The sequence below is a fragment of the Lolium rigidum genome, chromosome 4 (genome assembly GCF_022539505.1).
Source record: "Lolium rigidum isolate FL_2022 chromosome 4, APGP_CSIRO_Lrig_0.1, whole genome shotgun sequence".
Taxonomy (NCBI): domain Eukaryota; kingdom Viridiplantae; phylum Streptophyta; class Magnoliopsida; order Poales; family Poaceae; genus Lolium; species Lolium rigidum.
The window spans coordinates 179,919,838-179,938,144 of record NC_061511.1 but is presented as its reverse complement, the minus strand read 5'-3'; positions in this window follow the sequence as shown (position 1 = coordinate 179,938,144).

Here is an 18,307-nt window from a genome sequence, read left to right as displayed (position 1 = left end):
TCGCGACGGCGAAATTCCTACATCCTCTTCTGAAGAGGCGGAGGTATGGACTATTTTGTTGCTGTCAAACATGTTCTTACTAATTTCAACTTTTGTAATCTCATGTGTTCATGTTTGTGAAGATTCCTGACGACGACGCTATTTTGAGTCAAAGCATTAGTCGCGGCAAGAAGCAAGTCACACGGTCTGCTTACCAGTTGAAGCCAAGGGGCAAGGCTCCAAAACGATACACTCCGGACGATTATGTCAACCGAGGAAAGAAGGTTGTCATTGAGGAGGATGAGGCGCCGCCGCGGAGATCATCTTTGAGGAGGATGAGGAACGATGAGCCGTTATCTTCAGAGGAGGAGGAGCAGCAGGAGAAGGAGTAGCAGCAACAAGAGCCACGGCAGCGGACGAAAAGGATGGCCGTCCGGAAGCAGCCCGTGAGGAGGGGACGTCGAGGATAGATGGATTTGTGTTGTGAACTCTATCTTCATTGCTACGTGTTCTAAACTCTATGTCATCACTACGTGTTGTGAACTATATGTCATTTCGAACCATGTCTATTGTTGCTACGTGTTGTTTGAATCTATGTGCTACGATGTGAGCTATGATGTGTTATATGTGTATGTTCTATGTGTATGAAATTGCTATTGTTGTGTTGAAAACTGTTTAACTAAGGCAAGAATTTTCATGGGTTTAACACAAGTCAACAAGTGGCGCCCCTCACGCTGGCGCCACACCTAACTATGTGGCGCCCGTGGCGTCGGTGCCACATATGTTGATTATATGTCGAAAACATCCAGGGGCTCCGGACGCTTGGTCCTTAGCCGTTTTGGCGAGGCTATTTGTGTCATCGGCGCCACACTGTGAAGTGTGGCGCCCGTGGCATCGACGCCACACAAACAGCCTTGCGAAAACGGCTAAGTCCCAGATGATTTGTCTTACAGCATGTTTTGGGCAATTATAAGTGCATGTGTGGCGCCGATGGGAGCGGCGCCACACATCCTGCCACGTCGGATCGGCGCACAGCTCAGCGTCGAGGGCACCACGTCGGCTGGGAGAGTGGCGCCGCAGGCATGGGCGCCACACAGTCATGTGTGGCGCCCATGGGAGGGGCGCCACACAAAAGGGTCAGATGAGTGAAATAGTTTGCCCGGAGGGTCAGTCTGTGCTATAGTTGCAACAAAGGGTTATTTTTGTGTAAATTGAACATAATTCGGGTTGGTCCCATTTCTCTTTCTCATCCCATACCTCTCCAGTGGCCGCTCTTCACAAGCGGCAAGCTCCTCTCCGGTGGCCACTCTCCACAAGTAGCAAGCTCCTCCGGTGGCCGCTCTTCACAAGCGGCAGGTTCCTCCGGCGGCCGCTCTCTATAAGCGGCGTTATCCTCTTTCTCACGCTCCGGTAAACTCCGGTAGCAACGGGGTGTTGCAGTGGTATCAGAGCCAACGATTCCTCCCCCGTACCTCCATCGATTTCTCCCCCAAAAAACATAAACTGGCGAATCAAGTCGAGATTTGATCTGTGTGAGGCACACATCTCCGGCCAACTTTTGTTTCCCTTCCTCGGCGCCCAAATCCCGCCTGAACTGAGCATACCTTAGATCTGAGAACTAGTAATGGTGGTTTGAATCTTTGTGTCGATGAGGAATTTGACTGGTGATTCACGACTCATAGCGACGTCATGTAGGTGGACATGGGGTGGATCCAAGAGGGAGAGCACGGGCTAGGCCCCCTCCCCCAATGCGTCGCCCCCTCAACCTGGTAGCAGTGCACTAAGAGCATCTCCAGCTGCGTCCCCCAAAGCGTCCCCCAAACCGCGCCGGATTGAGCGTTTGGGGGACGTGTTTTGTTCGTGCCGCCTTTGGGGGACGTCGCTCCCCAGCCGCGTCCCCCAAACGCGGCCCCAATCAGGAATTCAAATTGTTGCATTCAAAAGAGATCGTTCCCGCCGAATCGTCGCGATCAGAGTACTAGGCGCGCGATCATATTACAGACCATACTGCATGCTAAATTAGAAGAAGGGGTTGGTCGTCGGCGACGTATCCTGAGTCGACGCAGGCCCGTCGATCGCGACGACCTCGTCGCGATCTGCCTGGTGTTGTGCATGCTCCGTCTGCTCCGCCGCTGTCGCATAGGCCGACGATGGTGTAGCAGTCGAAGACGCGTCAGCCGGCTCTTGCTCCGCGGTTGCTGCCGTTGCCGCTGCCGCTTCCTGGGCCGCCGCGTAGGCCGCAGCGTCGGCCGCCGCCATTTTGGCTTCGATGTCGTCGAGTATCTGGCCTTTGAAGAAGTTGTGCGCCGCCCGCGTCCGCGGAGACATTCCCTCTGTCGACACTCTCAGCAGGGACATGTCGTCCCTGCGTTTCTTCAGCTCCAACTTCTCCTCTTGCCTCTTGAGCAGCTCCGCCCACCTTTCGTCGGTCTTTTTGTCGTGGGAGAGAAAGGTCGAGGAGACGTCCGCGGGGCATTTCGTGATCGACGCCTGCGTCTTCTCAGACGACGCGACGTCGGCCAAGGCGGCCTTGGCAGCCTTGTTGCCAGTAGGACGCCCTGCCGATGTTGCCAGCGGCGCATCCAGATCAATGGCGTCCTTCCCCTTGGACAGCGACTGGCGCGTCAACCGCCATTTCTCGTTCCCTTTGAGCTTGGTATAGCAATGCATCAGCGCGAACGACTTGTGACCTTCCGAGTTCCTAGCGTAAACCTCCATGGCCCTATCAAACTAGCCAAAGGAAGCGGAATCATTTCATCGAACACAATGTAGGCGCTACAGAGAATGGAAGAAAGAGTCGTACCATTTGGGAGAGGTCGGCGCCGCTCTCGGCTCTGGTCACTAAGTCATGATGGTATCCATGGAAGGAGTTCACCGACGCCTAGATGATGGCCCATCGGGTCGACATTGCCTTTTGGCTCCTCTTCATTGTCACTTTCTTGTAGTCGCTGTTGATGAGCTTGCGCTCATCGAACTCGGCCTTGATCCTCGCCCAATACTTCCCGTATTTTTGGTTGGCGCCGATGATGGAGTCATGGCTCACCGTCGCCCACGACTCGCACAGACAAAGATCCTCCAAAACCGTACTCTTGGGGCCTCGTGTGCCCGACGCCTTCTTCTTCTTTTTCTTCTTCACGCCGTCCGCGTCAACCTCCACGAGATCATCGTCACCGGCACCCTCCTCGTCTTCTTCCTCGCCGCCCTCTTCGTCCTCGTCGTCGTCCTCGTCCTCCACCCCCTCCTCTTCATCGTCCTCCTCGTCCTCACCCCGCCCTCTTCCTCAGCACCCTCAGCACCGGCGCCGTCGAATTCGAGCGGCCCCCTGCGGCCAGTGAAAGGGTCGCCGTCCGCACCGGGTCCTGGCTCGCGCTGCTCGTACGCCGGGGAGTAGAGGTTGTTGGGGTTGAAGCCGCCATGCGGCAGCGCATCCTGGTAGTGCGGCGACAAGTTAGGCGTCACGCACCCGGGAGTGCCGGAGGGTCCGTCGTTGTAGAAGGCGGATGACGACGGAGAGAAGACTCCCGGAACGTACACCGGCACGTTCGTACTATATGGGCTCGCGTTGGTGGCGGCGAGACACCCGGACATTATGTGCTGGTGCTGGCGCGCCGCCAGAGCCTTCTTCTCCTGCTCCGCCGCCCTCCGTCCTTTCCGCACCGCCGTCGACATCTTCCGACGCAGACAGTCTTGATGCCTGATGTCCCACAAGTATAGGGGATCGTGTGTAGCCTTTTCGATAAGTAAGAGTGTCGAACCCAACGAGGAGCTAAAGGTAGGATAAACATTTTCTCAAGTTCTATCAACCACTGATACAACTCTATGCACACTAAGCGTTTGCAATATCTAGGAAATAAAACTAGAGCGATAACGGGTATGAGAGGTGACTTTGCAGAACACTAAAATACACGGAATAAATGTTAGTGTTGCAACAATAAAACAAACTAAACTAACAGTACCATGAGTGTGGAAAGGCGGTGGTAATAGTGGTGACTTTGTCCAAGATCAATTAGTGAAGATCTTGGGTTCAGTGTCTTCGATGCAGCTTTCTATGTAGGAGAGGCTAAATATACATGCTCTCCCTCCGGGATTACAAGTACTATATGATTGGCGTGCTAGCAAACATCCGTAAATACTAGCAAGCATTAAGGTTTCCCCAACCATAGCCTTAAGTAAATGGTCCTCTTACTCCCATACATGCAACTATCTGGTTCGCGTCCTTAGGTTTTTGTCACTCCGGCAGAACTTCCCCTTCTAGTATACAAATACTACCAACCCTATGGTGCTTGATCCATGCGCGCACAAATATAATGGGCACCAAGGACGGTAACATATCAACATACAACTCTAATGAACCAAAGAGAAACAACTAATCAATCAAAGAACAAATAAACTATGGCAACATGACATAGATCATAGGATTATAACTTATAACATCAAACACCATGTTTACATAGGGCGGTACAGAGGTTTGTGAGAGGATGGACCACTGAATACAATGAGGAGTTGGTGATGGAGATGGCGGTGAAGACGTTGGAGGGCTCAGCGGGGAGCGCCGGGAGGCGGAGGCGCGGGCGGCGCCGGCGGCGGCGCGGCGGACTCCTTCCCCGCCGCCGGCATCATGGGGGAGCGCCGCCCTTTAGCCTTCTTTTTCCTTGAGTTGGTGCTGGTGTAGATGAGTGTTTCCCCCCTCCTTGGCTGCTGCCAAGGAGGAGGATTTCGTGACAATGCTTGGGAGCCTCCAAAAATAAGGTTTCCCATCAATATATAGTGTTGGAGATGCAATCTAGGCCATGGGATGGATGCCCCTTTGATCCAAGGGCTCTTGGGAACCTCTAGAACCTTCCTAGGACTCCTCTCTGTCCTTCATGAGCCTCACAACTCGTGGCTGGACCGAAATATCCAGGTATGGAAAGAGTTTATGTCAAATACGTCACCAACTTTTGGAGTCCCGAGACTGCACGAACCTCCGCAGTAATTCTGCTCTGCCGGATGCATCCGTTGTCCGTTCTGGACGAATAAGATGTCCAAATTGTTCGGTTTGAAATTCTCTACAACTTTGTAGTTTACGATTTTTCCATTGGACGTTGTTTTGATGGAGTTTTGAAGAGATCTTTGAAAAGTGTTCAGCAGGGACAGATTCCGGAAATTCCAGATTTCACCATAATGAGGTATTTCCTTCCATAATTGCCTATTTCCTGCACAACAAAGTTGAAACCAAAAACTTGTGCACTTTTGCAACTTTTAATAGGTTAGTCCCTTAAAACATATAGTAATTGTTGTAAAACAAGCATGGAACATCAAAAATTATAGATACGTTTGCGACGTATCAATGTCACTGATCATCGGTCCATCATTCCGGCTTCTTCTTCGGGGCCGGCGCCTTCCGCGGCTTCGCGAACGGCGCTTTCGCCCCTTTCGTCGCATTGCCCGGCGGCTTCTTCGCCGCTTTTTTGGCCATCTTCTTGAGGGCTACCGGCGGCGTCATGGAATGGGGAGAGGGTAGCGGCGGCGGGTAGACGGCGGGAGGGAGAAACAAATCGGCGGGGATAGGAAAAATGAATCGGCGGTGGGATATGTGTTGGGAGGCCAGAAATGCGCGGCGGCATAGGCGCGATATGGCGGGAGGGGCGGGATTTGGCGGGAGTGGGAGACAATTTTTCACTGAGCCGCTGACGCGCCGGGCCCGCGTCGGTTCGCCTCGCTTTTCGGTGTGTCCGGCATCCCCGGTGCGTCCCCTGTGGGACGGAGACGGGCTCGGGGCGCCGGACACCATATCGGCCGCGCCGGACAAAAATGGGCTTTGGGGGACGCGGTTGGAAACGTTTTTTTGTCCGGCGCGCCCCAAATTGCTTTGGGGAACGTTTTGGGGGACGCGGCTGGAGATGCTCTTAGTACTAGTATTATACTGTAATACAAGATATTAATAGCCGTGCAACCTAATTACTTAGTCCAGACTAACACTGATTCGTTCTGTATACTCACGGAAGCCCATCAAGCAACAAATATCCCACCTGCCCATGTATTTGATCCGTTGTGAGACAGGATGCCTAGAAATTTCTTTCCGTAACTCTCTTCCTCAATCTGATCGATCTTGCTCTAGGAAGGCCGTGCGCTAGGAAGGGGACGCGGCTTGCCTGTTCCTGTCGTGTGCGACGATCGGTGCGACTAGACCGTCCCAAACCATCGTACGGCTTTAAATAATGTATCCTCAGCGCTGGCTTTTGTTTGCAAACAGAAAAACGATAGTACGGCACAGCCCCTTCCGTATCCCTGTACCGTGTATGTTTTTGTGTACGTTGCTTCTCTTCCCCTTCTTCGTTCTCCCCATGTCTAAACTCGAGCTTGAAGAGCAGCGGACCAGCAGCAGATGGCGCGCCGTCCGTCGAGACCTGAGGCCGTGCTCCCGTCCCTCTAGCCCAACCCATTGAAGTATCTCCCTGCTCCGCCGTCCACCTCAAGGTCAGCGCTGTGGAGCTGGAGCATCGACCTAGACGGACCGTGTTGTGCAAGGCCAACCAGCAAGTCACAACTATGCTCTGAATCCCTATTTAACACATCACAACTAGGTTTCGAGACAGTTTTAACGAGGATATGCAAGTATCACGGAGGATACGGAAGGGAGTCGTATCAATGGTTTTTTTTTTTGTAGCAAAAGCCGGTATTGGGTGTACAAATTTAAAGCCGTAGGATGGATTGAAACGGCCTGGTCGCACCCCAATTTTTTTTGCCAATTATGCCGTGGAGCCGTGACGCCTCTTAAGTTTCTCGACCCTGATCAACTCATGCGCTCAGTTTCTTAGGGGTACACCTCCTCCATACACATGCTAATATATGTGACTGATTTTTTTGTTGGACTACGACCTAGCAGTCTAGTTCATAATTAGTATTCTATCATGCGATTGAATAATTTGATCAATTTACTAGTGAGATGATTCTTAAAATAACAAATGAACTGGTAGCCTTCTATTTCCTACGTTTTTATGTTGTTATTCAATTAAAGTGTTCATGAAAAAACACTTTTATTCGACATTTTGTTTACCAACCGGGACACCTGTCCCAAGTATGCGCCTCGACGTCAACAAAGGGCCGCATCATCGCCGCTGGTCATCATCGCCGACAACCATCTACATCAACAACCGCATCGTCGCCAACACTCATGGTCATCATCAACACTAATGGGGATCTTCTTTGACACCGCGACAATCCACGCGGATCCCGGGTTTAATCCCCAGAATCTACTTCAATAACTACATCGCCGTCTTCGTCCACCACGACCTCACCGCCAAAGTTGCGGTCTATTTTTATTTGCACGCCCGTGCTTAATTTTTCTTCTTGAAGCTACTTCATCTACTCCAACATATCGGCGGAAAACTTCTACGCCCGACTGTTCACATAGGCCTTCTCTGCTACTCAATCCAACTCTAACGCTCATGGCTCATGGTGGTCCATGTCTTCACACGTCCGGTGCTGGCAACACCAACGCATGCCTTCGTCCCCGGCACGCTCCCGAGTCCAGCAAGATCGGCAGCGTGTCGCCTACTTCTTCTACCACAATGACAACTTCCTCCTTCTGAGCGTCTTCCCGGGTTCAACGATGACAACGACCAAAACATCATCTACCGCACCTACGTTCTCCAAGGCGACTACATGACACTAGGCATCATCGACCACGACAACAACGACTTCGTCGACATCGGCATCATCAAGGACTACACCACGTCTTCGGCTTCTGCTCCAGTCGGACCGTCCGCGTTACTACCGATCCGACTGCGGGGGAGGGGGGTGGTAGAGTATATTATCTTTAGTTATATTAGGTAGTTTAAGATTGTAACTTTGATCTATCTCTACTAGCCTTCTTGCCCTCTAAGTCTTTTGTACTATATAAACTGTCCAATAGGCACACAATGTAATCACCAATTACCGCATATCAATATAACACAGTATTCCGCAATTCATACTAATATTGCCTTTCAGTGCAGTTTCGGTCCAATGTTTGATAGACCACACGGGTTACAAATCTGGTAGCTAGAGGAAAAAAATATTCTTGGTTACGTGCTATAGCTGGCTTATGGTTACCACTCCAAACTTGGTGATGTTACCCCTAACGATTATGATCACACATAACAGGTAAAACTGAATTTTGCAAGAACTATCATATTAGTAAGCCCTCGTTAGTAAATCAGAGGTTCAAACATCCCTGATCAAAAGCTACCTGAGCCTTCGAAAGCCCCTGAAGCTATTAGGGTATAACGCTACATCAAAATCAACCACATCAGCACATCATGCTCTCACAGATAGGCATACACATATAGAGACACATAAACAGGGAGGCCGCCGACTAGCCGTGGTCAAGGCAGACGTAGGACCTTTAATGCTGAGTTATTGTGCTTGTAGATGTTCATCTTTAGGACGATCTTGAACTCCAGCACATCGTCGCGTCCTAGGTTGTACTTGAAGACGACCCACGGACAGTTCCTCCCCAACACCACCTGCTCGCCGTGATAAGCAACCTGCACTCACTCGTCGCAACAACGACGGGCGGAGATGGCCACGCTGTGTGGCAGAGGTATCTTGATCCATTCCCTCAAGATGGTTTGGAATGTCAGTGGAATGACGAGCATGTGCAAGTCGTTCACTTCTAGTTGGACGTAGCAACGGTGGGGGATGAGGGCCCGGGGCAGGTGGTTGAGCTTCGGCCTTGTCCTCACCGCTGGCGGTGGCCGCGCAGAGCCTCTATCCTTCCTGGCACCACCGTCTTGAGTGCATTAATTAGTCCACCGATTGAGCACCATCTTGTCCTGGTACCCGCGTGGAGGACGCTAGCCCCTTCCCATCGTAGCACACTCCAACTTGATGATCTTTTATGGACATACAAGTAAGTGCACACTCAAAACAACTAATGCAGTTCATGTCCATGGCGTTAACCTCCCTAAAAAACCCTAACCGCACATCAAATCTAGACTTGCAATGAACAAATCTGGTGCCATAGCTACCGATGATAACCCGGAGCGTGCGATAAAGCTCTAGGAGTCTTAGACGGAGGCTGCCGTGGTAGGGATGGTGGCGGCACCGCCGGCGAAAAAATCCCCGCCAGGTAGGCAATGGTTGGCCCAACGAAGAGTGCACACTGCGGTCACCAGCACCTGTAGACGTGACAACACCTGAATTAAGCGTGCCTAAGAGCATCTCTAGCCGCATCCCCCAAAGGGATTTGGGACGCGTCGGCCCAAAAAACGTTCCCAGCCGCGTGCTCCAAAGGCTCTTTTTGTCCGGCACGGCCCAATACGGTGTACGACGCCCCGAGCCCATCCCCGCTACACATGGGACGCTCCGGGCATGCCGGACACAACAAAAAGCGAGGCGAGGAGTGGCGGGACCGGTGCATCAGCGGCACATTGAAGTTTAACGTAACTGTCGTCCACCTCACGACGGAAGTTATTGGCGCGCAGCAACGATGCAGTTCCCGCAGAGGCGCAGCGAAGCGTCTCGTCGCGCCTAGCTCTGCGTGCCGGCGTTAATGAGCGCCACCGCCTCCCTCTTTCATCGTCCCTCACACACAAACCCTAGCGCCTCTCTCCCCAACCCTAGCCGCCACCATCTCAAGAGTCGACGCCATGTCTGGTAGAGGCAGATGCCGTGGTCGTGGTCGTGGCCGCGGTAGAGCTTTACGCTCGCCGTCGCCTGCGACACCGTCGTCTTCATCGTTGGACCTGCAGGAGGAGGAGCGGCAAGTGCTATTCGAGTTCGTCGTCGTCCTCAAGGGTGACCCACTCGGCATCCAGAGGCCGCCAGACAAGTTCGTCGACTCCGTCGCCGGCGACGAGCCGGACTCGCTGCATCTGCGGGAGGCTGCCTGCGGCTGCTGCCGGTGGATTGTGGACGTGATCTTCGACACGCGCGGCAAAATGTACCTCCACACCGGCTGCGAGAAGTTCGCGCGCTACCACCACCTCGAAGCCGGCTTCGTGCTCACGTTCTCCTACCTTGGCGAGGCCGACATGAGCGTCAAGGTGTTCGACGAGACGCGCTGCCGCCGGCACTACCACGGCGACAACGCCGAGGAGGACGACGACTGAGTGTTGTTTCTTCGCAGCGAAAATAGGCACGGAGGTTTCTGATTGTTCTTCCTCGAAAGAACCAATAGGGGTACCGTCACGAGCTAGATTTTCCAGTTTTGGGTGACTGGGTGTGCCTGAGAGTGTTCTTTCTTGACAGCCAACACACAAAATCTGCGATGTCAATACTAGTTAGGTTTCGTTATTTTGCAATGTTTCATATTTGTATCACCATGGTTCAAACTATGTATTAGTTTGTGGAAACCATGTTCCAAATTGTATCTTAGTTTGTGTAAATCATGTTCCAAATTATGTATTAGTGTATGGAATGTTTCTTGTCTCTATTGAAATAAAAAAAAATGAAAAAGAACAGTGCTAGCAGACCCACCAAATGGACCGATTTATTCTTTGGGCGCGAAAAAAAAAATACACTTCGCGAAGACATCGGCCTTCGTCATCGTCCGGATGATGATGGACCACGAAGACGTGGACGCCCGGGGCGCACGCACGGTGGAGGAGGAAACAGGCGTGGCCTATTCCGCTGCGGACGATTCCGCCGCCCCGCGTGGGAAGAAGCCACGGCCACGGGGGAGATGACGGGACGAGAAGGAGACCTGGACGTTAAAAACAGGGACGCTTTCGCGTTGTTACAATGAGTTGTGGTTGTGCCTCTAGGGCTCCCGGGATCCGGCTTATAAAGGCGCACAGATCTAGGGTTTACACGGGGAGTCCTAGCCGGAATACAAGTTGCCTAACTACGGTACAATATCTTGCCGTGTACGTCAAGGATCCGCCTTCCATCAGGACCGTGCTGGATCCGGATACTTCATGGGCTTTCACGGATCCGGCCTCCTTCGTAGGTCGGTTGGGATCCGGCTTCCTGTTCCTGGGCTGGACTTCATCCTTCAGGATCTACAGCAACTGGGCCGCCTGATGGGCCACATGCCACATCACCATCTGTGGGCCACCCGGGCTTGCCGGATCTAGGCCATGCCGTTGATATACCCATAAAGTATACCCACAACAGTCGGCGGCCACGATCCGCGTGACATGGGCTAGACCAATCAGGGCAATGTTGGGCGTCTGTGAGAATTTGTGAAGGAAGAGGGCAAAACTGAGTAGTATCAAGAAACCAAGGGCAAGTGAGTAGTAAACAGATTAAGGGATTCAAATATGAGATTTAAAAAATGAAAAATGCGTGTTTTGTACAATGAAACCCATCTTGGCCTACCTCAAACTATTTGCAATACAAATATACATGAGTGTGAAAATTATGGCCTCATTCAGACAAAGTATGTTTTGGGGAAAGTTGTTTCGGGTAGGGCTTATTGTGGAAAACCATGCACCTTCATAGCTACTAGGTGATTTGAGAAGTGGCAATTTGTGGTAAAACTTGATTTATCTATGATTTGAGAAGTGGCAATTTGTGGTAAAGACTCCATGAGTAAGTGCCACTCTTTTTCGGAATTTTTTGCACATTAAATAACTCATTTAACTAGTTAATCCCATTTGTTGATTCTCTGTTGACCAGCCACTTGAGGGTAAAACTGAGTATATTGCACTAGCCAGTATTAGCACTCAAGGCGAAAACTGAGCACATAAAAAATGCTAGTATATGACTCGAGGGTATACCTGAGTATATCTAAATTTCCAGGGTTAGACTCGAGGACGCGTGTTGCGGTGCAGAAGTGGAAGACGTGCCATTGTTGATGCGTGTCGCGGTGCAGACGTGCAATAGTGGACGCGTAGGACGCGGGTCGCATTTAGGACGCGTAAGCCCCTCTCTCCCTCCCTCTGCACACAGTACGTCTTATTCTCGCTCACGCACGAAACCACGCCTCTCACGTCCCATCAACTTCTCCAAATCAAAAAAACCCCAACCGCCGTACGCGCGCTACGCTGCCGGTGATGGAGAAGAAGAATGCGCCGGCGGCCGTCGCCTCCGAGCCCGTCTCCTCCGAGCCCGTCGCATCCGAACCCGTCGCCGCCGAGCCCGTCGCCTCCGAGGGCGGCGCATCCAAGCGCGGCGCCTCCGTGAACTGGGCCTCTCTCTCGGCTGATGGACCACTTCACAAGATCGGCGAATGCTTACTGGCGAACGAGGAGTACGCGGACACCTACTCCGCTATGAGGCAAGTCTGTAGAAATTGGCGCTCAGGTTTACCTGAGCCCGACGTGCACCTGCACGAATGGATGATGCTAGACCATGCCCTTCCACGCGTCGCTGAGTTCACCTTCCTCCAACTCGGCACATCACGCTACGTCACCATAGATCTATCGGAAGTTCATGCAAGGTTCAAATTCCTCCATATCTATAGGGTTAATCTACCTTTTTATTTTCAATCTTAAACATCTTAGTGCTGAATGTTATCTTCATCAATATATTTTAGATACTACTTCGTCGGCTTTTGCCGTGGCGTCATCGTGCTTGCCCAGAAGAACCCGCCGCACAAGATACGGCTTCTGAACCCACTCACAAAGAAATCGAACACTATGTTTGAGGCGCAGATGCCATCTGTTTTTCTGGATTCAGTCGTTGTAATCAAATCCCCGACTATGGTCTTCGTTGCCGCACATTACCCGCCGGAAATTGGTTGGGTCGATGAGAGCACTCCAACTAAGTATATATATGAAGATTGGGGAGAAGAAATATTTTCGATCGAGAACCATTGTATGCGTTGCATTACCCCGTTCAATGGTGAACTGTATGCAGTAGCTGCGGACAGTTTTGAGTCCGGAAGAATAGTGTGCACCAATGTACAGTTGCAGCAGCGCGCGAGCACTGTCAAGATGGAGACACTAATTTCATTTCCAGAACTTGGAAATGAGAAGTTCTACCTTGTGAAGTCGGATGGTGATCTGCTGGTTGTGTTGTTGGTCAACCTGGTTTGGCGGGCAAACCATTGGTGTACCGTGTGGACACTCAGAGCCGCTCTCTCCATCCGGTCAGTAACATTGGTAGTAATGCCTTCTTCGTGAATTATATCCGCTGTATCTCCGTCGACACCAGAGTGCACCCGACACTTCGACCTGGTTGCATCTACTACACGGATTTGGGTTATATCAGAGAGTACTCTCATGATACAAAGGCCTGGGATGAGTGGCCACTACGTGTGGATAGAATGGGATGAGTCCCTTTCTACCAGCCCCACGCGACGCGGGCCCACACGACGCGGCCCCACACGTCAGCACGGAACGGTCAACTTAACGGGAATCCTGCCGTCTGAGCTGCTTCTGCGGGTTTCAAACAAGCACTTGGGGAAAACTGAGGAAAAACTAAGGAGCTGGGGAAAACTGAGCACAACTAAGGAACCGAGGGCACGAAAATAGAAATCCCTACAATAAAACACATTTTCCAAAATTTCTGTCAGCAGTCTGGTTAGATTCCAAATTGGGCAAAATCAGGTATTATCTTTAGCAAAGCTGTGGACAATAATGTTCAAACTCAACTGAAAACTATTTTCCATGTGCCTGATATTGATGCAAGATTTACACTTATGACATCCTCTCATCCTTCCAGCAAAAAACAGATCTGAGGCTTACAATTTTGTTCTAGCTAAATTCAAATCGAAGCTTTCAACTTATAAAGCAAAATCTCTATCCCATGCTGCCAGGCTAGAGCTCATTAAGTATGTTTTTTCTTCCATCCCTATTTATTACATGTCCAACATCATCTTCTCAAAGAAATTTCATGCAAAAATCACTTATATTATTAGGAATTTCTGGTCGACAGGAGTTAACTCTGATCCTGAACATAAGCCCTTATGCCTAGCTGCCTGGAAAAATATTTGTGCCCCTGTCAAGGATGGTGGCCTAGGAATCAGAAACCTCAATGCAGTTAATCATGCTCTCATTCTCACATCTATCTGGAGAATAGCAGAAAATACCTACAGCCAACTTTATCAAATCCTTAAATCCAAATATTTCAATGACACATCTATTTGGAGAGCAAAGCCAAATATACCTAAATCAGCTTTCTGGACTTCAGCTATTAAAATTCTTCCTCTGTTGCAGCAAAACTCTTCCTATCAAATCTCTCAGGGAAATATTTCCATTTGGAGTACTCCCTGGTGTAGCTCTTGGGAGAATATTTATGATGATCTCATTATCCAAGATCCCCATTTCATTTACCCAGCAAAAGTTCATGATCTCTGGATGCCTCAAACAAAAAACTGGAATATTCAGCTCATAGACACTCTCTTTCAAAGACCTACTGCAAATGCAATCAAAGATGTTAAAGTTATTCCGTTTGATGAACCTGACATTCTCTATTGGAAATTCACTCCAAATGGAAAATGTAATACAAAATCTGCTTACAAAACCTGTTTGCAGTCCCTTTTTGATGCAAGTTCTCCCAAGCCGGTTCCACCAGATGCTGCAGCATTAAATTTGCTAAACAAAGTATGGAAGAATAAAGAGTTGTTGCCAAGAATCAAGACTTTTGCTTGGAGAATAATTAGAAGAGCAATTCCTACATGACAAAGAGCATCTAGGTACTCAAGACATATTTCCAACATTTGTTGCAGGTGTGGTCTTCAAGAAAATGATATTCATTTATTTTTCACTTGTACTTTTGCTAGAGCAGCTTGGTTTCATTCACCTTGGTATCTTAGAATGGACTTAATAACTCAAAATTCTGAGAGCTTTCATATCACTATTTTAAAGCTCCTAGCACTAGATCACCCTCAGGTTACAATTCCAAAAATCTTTACTTTTCTTTGGTGCCTTTGGAAAATGAGAAATGAAAAATTGTTCAACAATGTTGATGCTCAGCCTAGCTAAACAATTATTAGAACTAATGCTCTGCTTAATAGCCTACAAATTCATACTTCTCCACCTACACCTCCCAAAATCCATGAAACACCTAAAGAGCTTTTATATTCTGGCCCAAAGATTTTTGTTGATGCAGCTTGAAGAAACAACACAAATGGACGACCCACCAAAGCAGGAATTGGAGTCCACATCACATGGAAGCAAGATCAACACATAACAGATGTTTTCGTTTCAGCAAAGACAGCTCCAGTTTCTTCGCCGATTCAAGCTGAGGCAGAAGGACTTCTCATTGCAGCCAATATTGCATCCTCTCTTCTTTTACAGGATCCATACTTCTTCACAGATAACCTGGGACTAGCAAAAGCAGTGCAGGCGCATGGCGGTACTGATCCAAATGTGATGTGGGAAATTAGAAGACAGGCGGTGCAATTTCAGGAAACCCTGCAGACACTTAGGCCAAACATATTTCATATCAAAAGAAGCCTCAACGTTCTAGCTCACAACTGTGCTTATCAGACAAAAACTCTAGTTAGAGTCTCACCTATTTGCTCTTGCAGCAATACTACTCATGCATCTTCATCTTGTCATGTTTCTGTTGCAATCAATCGGTTGCTACCAACAGGCTTGCTGTTTGTATCTGTATAATGCTTATGAGTAATGAATTAGGGTGCTCAGCACCCTACCCTTGTTAAAAAAAAACATACGACGGAGGCGGCCACGCGGGAACGCTGTACTCGCGTTGCGTACGGGGAAGGGCGGCCAGGTGCGGTCGCTGCGTACGGACGCGGGTCAGGTTGTTGCCACATATCGCTCGCTCGCTAGTTTACTTCCCTTTGAAGGGGTCGGTCTTTTTATAGTGGTACCTATTAATAGCCGTGCAACCTAATTACTTAACCCAGACTAACACTGATTCGTTCTGTATACTCACGGAAGCCCATCAAGCAACAAATATCCCACCTGCCCATGTATTTGATCCGTTGTGAGACAGGATGCCTAGAAATTTCTTTCCGTAACTCTCTTCCTCAATCTGATCGATCTTGCTCTAAGAAGGCCGTGCGCTAGGAAGGCAGACAGGCCGTAGGCCGCTGCCAATTTTTTTTTGCCAATTATGCCGTGGAGCCGTGACGCCTCTTAAGTTTCTCGACTCTGATCAACTTATGCGCTCAGTTTCTTAAGGGTACACGTTCTCCATACACATGCTAATATATGTGACTGATTTTTTTGTTGGACTACGACCTAGCAGTCTAGTTCATAATTAGTATTCTATCATGCGATTGAATATATTGATCAATTTACTAGTGAGATGATTCTTAAAATAACAAATGAACTGGTAGCCTTCTATTTCCTACGTTTTTATGTTGTTGATTCAGTTAAAGTGTTCATGAAAAAACACTTTTATTCGACATTTTGTTTACCAACCGGGACACCTATCCCAAGTATGTGTCTTGCCGTCAACAAAGGGCCGCATCATCGCTGTTGGTCATCATCGCCGACAACCATCTACATCAACAACCGCATCGTCGCCAACACTCATGGTCATCATCAACACCAATGGGGATCTTCTTCGACACCGCGACAATCCACGCGGATCCCAGGTTTAATCCCCAGAATCTACTTCAACAACTACATCGCCGTCTTCGTCCACCACGACCTCACCACCAAAGTTGCGGTTTATTTTTATTTGCACGCTCGTGCTTAATTTTTCTTCTTGAAGCTACTTCATCTACTCCAACATATCGGCGGAAAACTTCTACACCCAACTTTTCACACATGCCTTCTCTGCTACTCCATCCAACTCTAATGCTCATGGCTCATGGTGGTCCCTGTCTTCGCACGTCCGGTGCTGGCAACACCGACGCGTGCCTTCGTCACCGGCACGCTCCCGAGTCCAGCAAGCTCGGCAGCGTGTCGCCTACTACTTCTACCACAACGACAACTTCCTCCTTCCGAGCATCTTCCCGGGCTCAACGACGACAACAACCAAAACATCATCTACCTCACCTACATTCTCCAAGGCGACTACATCACACTAGGCATCATCGACCACGACAACAACGGCTTCATCGACATCGGCATTAAGGACTACACCACGTCTTCGGCTTCTGCTCCAGTCGGACCATCCGCGTTACTACCGATCCGACTGCTTGGGGGGGGGGGTTAGAGTATATTATCTTTAGTTATATTAGGTAGTTTAAGGTTGTAACCTAGATCTATCTCTACTAGGTTTCTTGCCCTCCAAGTCTTCTGCACTATATGAACTGCCCAACAGGCACACAATGTAATCACCAATTACCGCATATCAATATAACACAATATTCCGCAATTCATACTAATATTGTGTTTCAGTACAGTTTCGGTCCAGTGTTTGATAGACCACACGGGTTACACATCTGGTAGCTAGAGGAAAAAAATGTTTTTGGTTACATGCTATAGCTGGCTTATGGATACCACTTCAAACTTGGTGATGTTACCCCTAACGACTATGATCACACATAACACGTAAAACTACACTACATCAAAATCAACCACATCAGCACAGCATGTTCTCACACATAGACATACACATATAGAGACACATAAACATGGAGGCCGCCGACTAGCCGTGGTCAAGGCAGAAGTAGGCCTTTTGACGCTGAGTTGTTGTGCTTGTAGATGTTCATCTTTAGGACGGCTTGATCTTGAACTCCAGCACATCGCCGCGTCCTAGGTTGTACTTGAAGACGACTGACGGACAGTTCCTCCCCAGCACCACCTGCTCGCCGTGATAAGCGACCTACACTCACTCGTCGCACCAGCGCCGGGCAGAGATGGCCACGCTGTGTGGCAGAGGTATCTTGATCCATTCCCTCAAGATGGCCTGGAATGTCAGTGGAATGACGAGCATGTGCAAGTCGTTCACTTCCAGTTGGACGTAGCAACGGTGGGGGATGAGGGCCAGGGGCAGGTGGTTGAGCTTCGGCCTTGTCCCCACCGCTGGCGGTGGCCGCACATAGCCTCTATCCTTCCTGGCACCACCGTCTTGAGTGCATTATTAGTCCACCGATTGAGCACCGTCTTGTCCTGGTACCCACGTGGAGGACGCTAGCCCCTTCCCATCGTAGCACACTCCAACTTGATGATCTTGTATGGACATACAAGTAAGTGCACACTCAAAAGAACTAATGTAGTTCATGTCCATGGCATTAACCTCCCTAAAATACCCTAACCGCACATCAAATCTAGACTTGCAATGAACAAATCTGGTGCCGTAGCTACCGATGATAACCCGGAGCGTGCGATAAAGCTCTTGGAGTCTTAGACGGAGGCTGCCGCGGTAGGGATGGTGGCGGCACCGCCGGCGGAAAAATCCCCGCCAGGTCGGCAAGGGTTGGCCCAACGAAGAGTGCACACTGCGGTCACCAGCACCTGTACACGTGACAACACCCGAATCAAGCGTGCCTAAGAGCATCTCCAGCCGCATCCCCCAAAGGGATTTGGGACGCGTCGGCCCAAAAAACGTT